An 11,779-nucleotide genomic window follows, 5' to 3' on the forward strand; every position below is an offset into this window, starting at 1 on the left:
CACCGCATCTACTGCAGTGGGACCAGCGGCTGCTAGCAGTTTTTACTTGGCTTTGTTTGTGCAACTGAGACGCTGGACTGATGGGAGGTTGCAACGCTTTCTTCCTGAATGCCTGCAGCCCAGGAACAATTAGAGACATCTCTGGTCCTGCAGGGTCAAGAGCTATACTGTCCCTTTCTGATGGGGCTTGTGATCCCTCCCATGCATGTGGTGATCACTGTCTCCAGGGAACCATCGTCCTTGCCTTCATATCAAGCATGTGCTTACCAGATGGGTAAACGCCCCAGAATCTGAAAACATGATGGCGCATGAAAATTCACAATAAAATTTTCTTTTCCAAACACAAAAATTTAATTATAAGTGGAAATTCACATGACTTCTTTCTTGATTTTTGAAATCTGGGTTTCAAGAGTTTTTGGACTTTTGGAAGTTCTGGGTATGTTCCCTGAACCTGGGGTTTCCTTCCAGGTTGGTCCCCAGCTCTCAGTTTCTACTACCAAATGGGTCTAGCAGCCCCGCCTAACCCAGTTATAAATGAAAGTAGTTATAAATGAAACTATAAATGAAAGTATAAATGGGGTAAATGAAAGCTCCATAGTGCAAGACCTTAGCCTGCTTCATTGTCATACTGTCCCTGGCCCCAGAAGAGGTCCAGAACCATAACCCTCAAGTTGTTCACTCACAGGAATTCGCTGGTCAGGAAATCCAATCCCACAATATTTCCAGAGATTCCTCAAAATGATTAGCCTCCCTCTCAAAATCTTTGGATCCTTCAGAGATCTGCCTCCATGCATCTCTGCAGCCTGCACACTAAAATGGATGACTCAGATGCTGACTCGGCTGTCAGCATGTGCCAATTTTTATTAGTGTTTTTGAGTCCTATGTTGACTTGGAATTAAAAGACTTAGAAATTAGGATGGGCAGTTGTGGGAAAGAAAGACAGAAAGGGAGGGAGGAAGGAAGGGAAGCAGAAAGGGAAAGAAAAAGGAAGAAAGAAAGGAAAGAAGAAAGGAAAAAGGGAAAGAAGAAAGGAAAAAAAGGAAAGAAGAAAGAGTAAGCAAACAAAAGCGAATGGGGCAGGTTGAGTGGGCATGTTGCTGCCACATTGTCAGGGATGTATGTGCGCTGCCTCACCCAGGAACATCACAGCTTCCCTTTGCAAACCTTGGTCATTCTACTTCCAAGTTTTGTTGTTAAACCTGAACAGTGACTTCATCTCACTGTGTCTTCTCCAAGTTTCAACCAACCAAATGGCTCTTGGAGATGTGGTAAATCATCCATTCATCTGCTCAGCTTTCCTCTATCCCGGACATTCTGCATTTTCATGGATGGCCATTTTTAGCCTGGGATAGACTGGGCGGTCACTGGCACAGCAAATTTCAAGGATGTTTTTCCCAAACCGTAGTGTCTGTGAGCTCTGACATTGTCAAGATGGTCCCTGTCGACACATCTGCTCATGAGAAGAGGAGAGAAAGCATTTTCCCTTAGCTTTGGGTTGATTTTACTTTTGTTCCACGAGACTGTAAAGTCCAGACCCATGATGCCTGTCTAAAAATCTACCCATATCAAAAGAAAACCTTTGCTCTATAAATGAGATTAGCTATCTCCCAATTTCGGTGTATAAACTGGCTCTCCATTTAGACTTCTTCCCCTGCAGTACTCCTTCATTACAAACCATCATTGCTTCAGGATAACATTGGGAAAAAGAAAGCAACACAACAAAATACTTAATTTCATTAATCTGTTTGGCAATACCAATATAATGAGGCATAATATTGATTTTCTTACTTGGGTTTTAAAATCTCTACTTCTTTCCACAGAATTAAATGCTTCAAACTGATATTCTACCTCTTTACAGTCGCATCTTTAATTTAGTTGTTATAATTAGGCATTAACGGGTGTCAGTAGGATAGCCAGTTAGAGACCATTCTGTTCTGCTTGTCTTGATTATCACAGTTTAGATGTAAAGTAAATTAGAATGAAAGACTATACAGTCCAATTACAGATAAAAGCAGCAAACTGCACTGTTGTAATTAGATGCCAGGACTATTTTTCTTAGATTTTGTATCTCTGAGGGCCTTCTTGTAGCTACTTGGCTGAAGCCACTGGTGAAAGATTTCAGGATGGATCTGAGTTGTTGCAGCCATATTGTCTCTATGTAAAACTTGAACTTCTGCCTGGGCCTTCTTCCTGGGAACCTTTCTCAGCCAGAGGCCATGAGGACTTGCTGGAGTGTTTCTCCCTTGGGGCTAGGGATCTGCATGCTTCCCTGCCTCTCTCTGCCTGAGAAGCTGGGCAGTTGGATGAGACAGGGGCAAAGGTTAGCTTCTTTATGAATTAATCCAGCTGTTCCTAACCTCATCCTCCTATATTTCCTACTTTCCCCTCCTCCTCTTCCTCACTGATGTCAACTCTTGGGTGTGGCACTGATGTTTGGGTCCAGAATGCTGGTCAAAACCATACCTTTAACCCTGGTGTGGAATTTTCTGGAAGTGAGCATAGGCTAGGTGTGCTTTCCTGTAAATGCTGCTTATTTTTGAAAACTGACCAAGGAGAATGTGATGTAGCCACTGAAGACCTGTAGGCAGCATGACCCATTCATTCATTTCACAAACATTTATCGACTGCCCCCGCCCCCCACTTCCAGGCATGAGGCTGGTTGCTGGGTTCACAGACACACCTGCTGGGAATAGGGACTCAAGGCCTGGTGAAGGTGGGGCTGTCATGCAACAGGTAATTGATGATGATGATAGAGCATGAAAAGTGCTTTTGGGGATGAAAACTGCATTCTATGAAAGACAGAGCAGGAATACCTATCCCACATGTGAGATGAGGACCCCCTCATCCATTAGGCTGTGATACCTGACTTGTTTTGAAGGATGAGGGGCAGTTATATAGGTGGGTGGAGAAGTAGCAAGGAGGGAGTTCCAGAAGGAACACCATGTTTAAGTCAAAGGTACAGAGTGGTCTCAGATGGGTAGAGTGTGGTGAACAAGGCAGCTTCACAAAGTAGGCAGGAGCAGGCCACAAAGGGTCTTGCAAAATAAGCGAAAGGAGGCAATGCAGGATCTGTCATGGCAAAAAGTCCACAGGCACCTCCCTGCCCTGGAATAGAATCCCCAGTTCTCAGTCCTGTTGAAGTCCTGGCACAGACTGGCATCTCCGATGACCATTGCCTGGGCTAAACTGAAAAGATCCCCCACTTCCATCCCTAGACCTTGAAGTGTGACTATTAGAGGGAACCCATCCTGTCTTGATAGGGTGTGGATGCTCAGATAATGGCTTGTCAGGAACTGGAGGGCTGAGAAAAGTGAGGACATCCTTTCACTATAGATAAAAGGTTACTGAGTGCTCAGATGATACTCCCTGTGAGGACCTGTGAGCTTTTTGTCACTGGACATGCTTTGTGACAGGCTAGATGACCCTTCCTCAGGACCCAAATAGTGAAGGGAGCACGTGGCCTAGAGAGGCTTCTGCTAGACCTCTTTTCTCACGAGATGGATACTGGACATCACTGGACACTTGTGCAGAAGCCTTGGCTGTCTCAGTGCCCAAGCACTGATGGCCAGAGGACTGCCAACATCTATTGCACACGTGTATGGGAGAGGCGCCTAATCTTCCTTCTGGAAATTCACACATCCCAATACTTCCTGGTGTATTTTGTAAAGTACTCCTCCATTATAGTGAGGTGGCTGCTCTGGACCCTCCCCAGGCTGGGTCTGCAGTAATCCATGCTTTTCTCAAAGCATTGTTGTTATTGTTTAGTTGGTAAGATGTGTCTGACTGTTTTGCAGCCCTGTGGACTGTAACCCACCAGGCGCCTCTGTCCATGGAATTTCCCAGACAAGAATACTTCATTCCTCCTCCAGGGACTCTTCCTGACCTAGGTATCCAATCTGTGTCTCCTGCATTGGCAGGCTGATTCTTTACTGCTGAGCCACCTGGAATCGCCTCACTTTAAAAATGTTTCCCAGAGACAGCATGACTGAATGTCTCAGGGGTGTTGCCTCTGAAGGCCACTTGAGCATGGAGGATGAGCATTTATTGAAACTAGCACAGAGGCTGTGCAAAGTTGACTGATGCTCCCACAGAAGTCAAACTCATAATGACCTAGATCTCACGTGCACTGAAGACCACCAAAGCTGAATTATTTTCATTCATGGGATCACAAAAGAAGTGGGCCATAGCAACTAAACAAGAACAACGATCCCATCTAGGAGAGAAGGATTGACCTGGATAACGTCCCATCACAAGCTCTGAGGGCACTAACTAGGATGCACTAAGTCGTCTGATGTCTAGGTCATGCTCTGTGCTCCACTAAGGAGGTGTTTAGTTATCTGGACTGGTGCTGTGAAAAACTATAATCCAATCCAGTGTACATGTGCAACACATGCATGAAGACACACAGGCAGATACATACACACACCTGCATACATTAGATATCTAACAAAAACCCAAACCGAAAAGGAAACCTTATTCCCTGCAAATGTTCTTGGAGAGACTACTGTTAATTTAGGAAGATTCCTCTTTTTCTGTGATGAATTAGTTTCCAAGAGATCATTTAAGGTGTGATCCAAGCATATATTTTCTTTTGCGACCAAACGGATCTGACCTCTTACTAATTTTGCCTACAATTAGTTTGGTGTAATTACCGCCACTTACAATTTAGTCTGCTTTCACTAAAAAAAATTATTGTTCACGGGGTCATAAAACTCTTTAAAAATTGCTTAATGAAAAATGGAGCCTTGGGAATGTTGCACAAGATAAGCTCAGCCATTAAATCCAGGACTTCCTGTGTGCTTGAGGTAGTAGTTTGTGCAGGAGGCTCTCCAGCACTCTGTGTGTGTGTGTGTGTGTGTGTGTGTGTGTGTCTGTAGCAGCAGTGTTTGTGAGAGAAGCTCTTTTTATAGGTGCCCTCTTTGGCCCAGTGTGTGCTGTGTAACTTTGCAGGGCCTGAGATATTACTCAAAACAGAGGATACTCAGGATGGTCTGTATCCACCTCCTGCATTTCTCCTGCTGGGTCAGAACGTACAGAATGGAAATAATGAGGGAGTGGTCCAGAGAAACAAATACTAGCCTTCAAGCCAATTTTGACATTCACAGGTGGATGCTGTCTGAGCTAGGCCCACTCTGGCACATTCTCTTGATGGAGACCTCACAGTTGGGGTGTCCACAGCCTGGTAGGCTCATATCCCCGTGACAAGTCTCCTCCCAAAAGCCATCTCTGTTGGTGTGTGGTGACAGCTCACTCTTCATTATCTCAAAGGGACTCAGCCCCTCCCCATTGCTCATTTTTCTCTTTCCCCTCATTACTGGGCTGGAGAAAAGTGAAACCAACAATCCTTGAATGCTCTCCACTAGCACACGCATCTCAAGTCTGATGAATGTGCTAGCCTGCTTTGTTCTGATGTCCTGGGTATGCATATACATGATCTGATGTTCACATGCTTGTGTGTAATGAGTGTGCATGCCTGAACCAGGAGAAATCCTTCAAATTGGAACCGAGCAAGGGGCAGAGAGTGATGAGACACTGAGAATGAAGATGACATGTTCGCAGAGAATGAGGGTTCCAGTCTGGAGCACTACTTGGGAAGTCAGTCATGGCTGGGTCTTCAGAACTAAATGTCTGAGCACATGGATGACAGAGACTGATTCCCCCTGAGACTGACCCTATGGTTCATGCCCCTGGATATCAAGGCTGCAGCCCAGGTTTGCTTTTTTTTTTTTTTTTTTAGCTAAGAATGGAAACAGTTTCTGTGTAAAAGGTGAGAAATGGATTAAGATGAGTGAGAAATGGAAGGTGAGACTCAGCTCTTCTGTCCAAGAGCAAAAACTCTGGCAGAATTAGAATGCTGAGCATTTGGGAAAATAGCTTTTCTCAGTTCATTTCATATAAACCCAACAAGCACCCAGAGGGAGATTGAAGTTGCATAATTATGGTCCCCAAAGTATGCTGTAGGTTCTCAATCTCTGAATTCAAATCTAGCAAAGATCTAGAGATTGTTTTAACACCCTTCTCAAAAGGCTTCCCATACATTCAAAATAGACTCTTAAGTCCTTGCAGACCTCATGAGGCCACTGTGACCTGAGACTTCATGTCCCCTGGGCTCATCTGTGCATGTCCGAATGGCCACACCTGCCACCCCTTGAAGGAGCTCAGGAAGCTCTCTGCCAGGAGGCTCTCCGAAAACCTCTTTGTGACCCTATTCCAGGAAGGATTCTCAGAGAGTGCAGCCTGCTCACCCTCTGCCTTCCCTATCGCTCCCTGGCCTGCACCTGCCCTTATTTTCATCGTGGAATCTGGGGCCAGAGCTCAGAGGTGACGTTGCTATTTACCAGCTCCATGATCTTAACCAAGCCACCTAACATCTGTACCCCAAAGTCTTCATCTAAAATGAGAGGTCATAGTACTACCTGGTACTACGCATGTGAGGATTCAATAAGGCAACACCTGTAAAGGGCTTAGAATGGTGTTAGGCAGAGAAAAAGCACTCCAGAAGTCTTGACTATTATCAGTTTTATGATTATATAATGTTTAATTACATAATTTGTATAATATACATTTAATATGCAATGCTAATTATCAGCAGTCTATTATTACTGGCAAGCCAATGCAGAAGATTGCATGCAGTTCAACTTGAGGACTGAAGCATAGGCTCCCCACTTGCCAGCTAAATGACACATACTTATGTAAGAATGCTGAATATTTTCTTTTATAAATATATGGCCCACAGCTTTGTTATCTCCTGAAGCACTTTAAAAAAAATTGGGATATAGTTGCCTTACAGTATTGTAAAACAAAGTGAATTAGCTATGTGTATACATGTATCTCCTCCTTCATTGGCCTCCCTTGCCTACCCATCCCGTCCGTCCAGGTCACCACAGAGCACGGAGTTGAGCTCCCCGCTCAACTAGGTCCCCACTAGCTGTCTGTTTTACACATGGTAGTGTGTACAATCAATCTCCCAATTCATCCCACCACTGCTCTGAATCCATACACATTCTCTATGTCTGCTCTCATATTCTTGCCTTGCAAATAGGATTACCTATACCATTTTTCTAGATTACACATGCATACTTTAATATACAATTTTTTTTTCTTTCTGACTTATTTCACTCTGCATGAAAAACTCTAGGCCCGTCCACATCACTACAAACGACCCAATTTCATTCCTTTTTATGGCTGAGTAATATTGCCAAGAGACACATGAAAAGATGCTCATCACTAGTTATTAGAGAAATCCAGATCAAAACTACAGTGAAGAATCACTTCACACCCGTCAGAATGGCCATCATCAAGGAATCTACAGACAATAAATGCTGGAGAAGGTGTGGAGAAAGGGGAGCCTTCTTGCACCATTGGTGGGAATGTAAATTGATACAGCCACTATATGGAGAAACAATATGGAGGCTCCTTAAAAAATTAGAACTAGAGCTAACATATGACCCAGCAATCCCATTCCTGGGAAATACCATGAGAACACCATAATTCAAAAGGACACATGTCCTCAAATATTCATTGCAACACTATTTACAGTAGCCAGGACATGGAAACAATCTAGATGTCCATTGACAGATGAATGGATAAAGGAGACGAGGTACGTGTATACAGTAGAATACTACTCCTGCAGCACTTTTTAAAGGTAAAGTATATTTGGCAGAAGTAACTAACAATAGTCTGCCTAACAAGTCAAGAATTCCTTGCCTGACTGACACCTTATTGTTCCAAAATTCTGGGTTAAATATAATTTTATTTGCTATAGAATTGACAAGGGCATTGGAAGGACACTTACAGTCCATGGAGCTGGTAACTTCATGCCGGTTGCCCAGCATCCCACAGAGGCTTGGCACTTGAGAGTGGGTCATGATAAATAGACCTCTTTTAGTTTATGTAACTTAAATCTGGACATTCTCTCCAGGGTAGGAGAACTCCTTCCAAATTATCTTTAGGAAAAAAATAGTTTTTTAGAAGCAGTGTTCACCTCTCTTAAGGGAATAGGATCCTTTTTTAAGTGGAATTTGTTTCCAGAAATTAGTGCTGAGGCTCTGTTACACTGAGTTCAACATTCTGTTTCAATCCTTATGTAAAATGCTAATTTAGAAAGAATATGTTTTATGAAATGAGACATGCATGACTCAAAGGATGCAATAAATTGAGTTAGTGATTCAACATTCATAAAGAAGAAATTTGTGTGGGGTTTCAATGCTTTAGATATCTCATCTTTGTTTAGAAACAAAATTAATAGGTCTCAGCAATATTCTATTGGTTTGGGGAGGGCTGGAAGGAGGAAGCTGAGTCTTGGGTTCACCTCCAGAAATTCCTGATTCATCCATTGGAAGCCAGTTGACAACAAACAAGTCTTTGCCACTTCTGGGTATTGACATGTTCGGTGTTTTTTGGCTTGTCCCTGTATACTAAGCATGTACTGATTACCATGTACCACATACTAACACACAGAGAGCTAAGTGTCTTCTAAGAAATATTTCTTGAACTTCCAAATGCCCAGGGCTGCTGTGTGGGCCCAAGGATACAGCACTTTCCCTCACTCTGCTCATTCCCAGGTGGATGGACCACCAGTAAAAGTATAAGTGATATAAGGTCACTAGTGACAGGTGTCAGCATGAAAACAAAGACAGATGAGGGCCCTGGAAGTGATGGGGGAAGGCAGAGAGGCCTCTCTGAGAATCCCCTCTGGAGACAAAGTCATGAAGAGGTGCATGTGGAGTGCACTGTCCAGGCAGAGGTTGGCGGGGCTCCTTCAAGGTGGCTGCAGTGAGATGAGTGGCACAGAGATGGGTCGATGAGCCTAGGGGACAGGAAAGCTCAGACGGCATTGGTCTTGTGGGGTCTACAAGAGAAAATGTGATGGGAAGTCCTTTGAAAAGTGTACCAGCATGATCTTTTAGATCTTTGCTAGATTGAAATTCACAGGCCAAACAGGTTGAGAGCCTATAGCATCTTTTAAGGACCACTCCTGCACAAATGGGAGCCAGGCAGGATGGGGAATCAGAAAAGGAAAGGGAGTATGAAGCCAGGGAGACGAGAGGCATCAGCAGATGCAAGCTCTGGCCCAGGCTTTCTGTAGAAGGTGGACTTTCTCTCGCATCACAGAGGAGGGCAGCCCCAAAGAGAGTGTGTCTGCACACACATGAGGCTTCCTCAGATTATTACGGGCATATATGTGTCTGATATTTTTTTCAGCTTTTCCCTGGACAACAAATTCACATGCTCAATTTTTGGTGCTAAATAAGAACTCTAGAAGTCCTGCCTGCTCAAGCAGATTGGGTGGCTGAGACATCTGGACTTACTGGACAGCCTCCATGGTCTTCCCTTCCCTTTGTGGGTAGGAAACATGTGTCCAAGTCCAGGTGAGTATCTCTGCATGTTGAATCCATGAGTTTTCACAGGCATCCCATAGGTAACTGGGTGTCAGGGGAGCAGCACTGGCTGTGGGTGAGTAACATGCCCCTTGGCTTATCTGCCCACCTTTCCCTTATCCAGTGAGTCAGGCTGGCTCAGGGCAGGAGCAGAAGGGGGTCATGTCCTTCTGCATCAGTAGGAGAGAGCTGCGGGGCTGAGCAGCCCCTGGATTCTGAGAATACCAATGTGCTGGCACTCTTCCTGCTTCTTGGCCTTTAGCAGATGCCGACCACCGAGGGGATGCTGACTGGAGGCCTCCCAGCACCCTGCATCCATGTTATTACGGCAAACTTAAGAGTAGTAAATAAAAGGAACAAACGAAATAAAAACACAAAATGAAAAAATAATTAAAACAATAACTATTCCATTCATTCTGAGCACATCATCCAAGATTGCATTAGAAAAAACTACAATAAAAACATGCTTTTAATCTGATAGTAAAAAAGCCCAATAAAATAAAAATGAGCTCCATTAATGAAAATAATGGCTCCTACCCCAGCCAGTTAAAATGCTGAGCTTATGTGTTTTGGGGTTTGGGGGAGCTGAGGACTGTTGTTTTTTTCTCTGCAGCTGGTGATAGATTTGCTTTTGTTACGTACTGAGATGGCCCCAGCTAATTAGTATTGCTTAATATGGAATCTTACCTTTTGTATGAGGCCCAAAGAAATTGTGTAGGAAGACAACCAATTCCTGGGGAAATGAGTGAAAAAACTGCTCTATTTAAGGTTGGGACTTCAGTAAGGAACTCAAATAGGTAGCTCTGTGTGTGTGTGTGTGTGTGTGTGTGTGTGTGTGTGTATGTGCGCGCGCACGTGTGTGTGTGTGTGTGTGTGCGCGTGTGTGTGTGTGTGTGTGTGTGTGTGTATTTCTTTCTCTTCTCTTTTTCCCTTAAACTCCTCCCCGGCCCCCACCCCTGCCCCAATCCCACTCTCCTCCCCATTACTTCAATTTGCTTCTGTCCTTTTTAGGGAATGACTTTAATTTTCTTGCACATGACAGGTAAGCCCCACCTCAGCCTCTTTTGGGGTGAAATGGAAGTATAAATAGATAAGTCCATGATAATAGGAGACCTCAGCAAGATTCTTTTCCCTTCTAGAAAAGTGAGCGGCTTTGCTCAGAACTTCCCCCACACTGTGCCTCCGTGAATCCCTGACTCTGTCCTGAATGGCCACCTCACAGTGGCCTTCTCCTGACTCTTTCCTCCACTCCTCTCTAGCATGCATTATGTGCTGTAATTTGTAATTGCTTGTATGTTTACTTGCTTCCTTCTGAATCTGTTGACAGTAGCTGCAAAATAAATGACACTACTCACAGGCCACGTCTTGACCTCTCAAGACTTCGCTGAGAGCCAACCTCACCAAACACAGGATGGAACTCGTTCAAAGAAACTCTCGTCCATTTAATCAACTTCTCTGCTGCCCTCCCAGGCCCCTGATGCGACGACTACAAGTACTTATTTGTTCAAATGAATATTAACATTGTAATTTAGTACCTAATTATGCTTCTCTAGTCATAACTGGAAATGTGGTATTAAAATCCTTACATGCTCTTTGGCTATCAGCATGTACCTTTGTCAATATTCTGGAATTGCTGGAGATTTCTTTAATGTACAATCTCTGTGCTCATATCTCTCCCTGTCTCCGATCCTCCCTCGCCGCTACAGATTTACTTTCTGTCGTTGCTGGCTATGTCGAGCTCTGTGGTCTTGCTTGAATAAAATAGGATGTCTTAGAGTTCAGCTCCTTCCTAAAGTAAAGTGTGTGCATAGCTGCTGTTCAAATGGCTCCGTCTTTCATTTGATAATAGTACCAGCCCCAGAGCATAAAGATTTTAGGATGCTACCACTGGGAAAAACCCACCAGCCTTCAAGCATCATGCCTGCCACATAATAAGTGGTCAATAAAGTTTGCTTAATTAATAATTCTCATCTTGTCTCTTATTTCTAGGCCAGTACTGCTCAGTCTTGGCTGCACATAAGAAAACATGTATCTTTAAAAAAAATCCTCATGCCTCATCTCATGTCAGAACGATGAAATCCGTGCCTCTACGAATGGGGCTTCCAGATGGTTCCAACAGGCAGGGAGGATTGAGATCCCTGCTCCAGGCAGAGCCAACATATGTATGCTTTAAAGAGCCACTGTTCTGTCTATGATCAGTTCCAGTGTATAGCAGCCATTGGCAAATGATCGAAAACTTAGTTTCTGCTTGGAACTGTTCTATGAACGGATTAGACATCTCCCTTCGAGTGGTGGGGGAGGAAGTGATGGAGGCTTTATATTCAGAAAATTATTTTGAAAATAGATTGTTGTATTTAAAAAGAATGTCCTAGTAGGAATTACTTGTGTCTGCAAAGACA

The sequence above is a fragment of the Odocoileus virginianus genome, chromosome 20 (genome assembly GCF_023699985.2).
Source record: "Odocoileus virginianus isolate 20LAN1187 ecotype Illinois chromosome 20, Ovbor_1.2, whole genome shotgun sequence".
Lineage (NCBI taxonomy): Eukaryota > Metazoa > Chordata > Mammalia > Artiodactyla > Cervidae > Odocoileus > Odocoileus virginianus.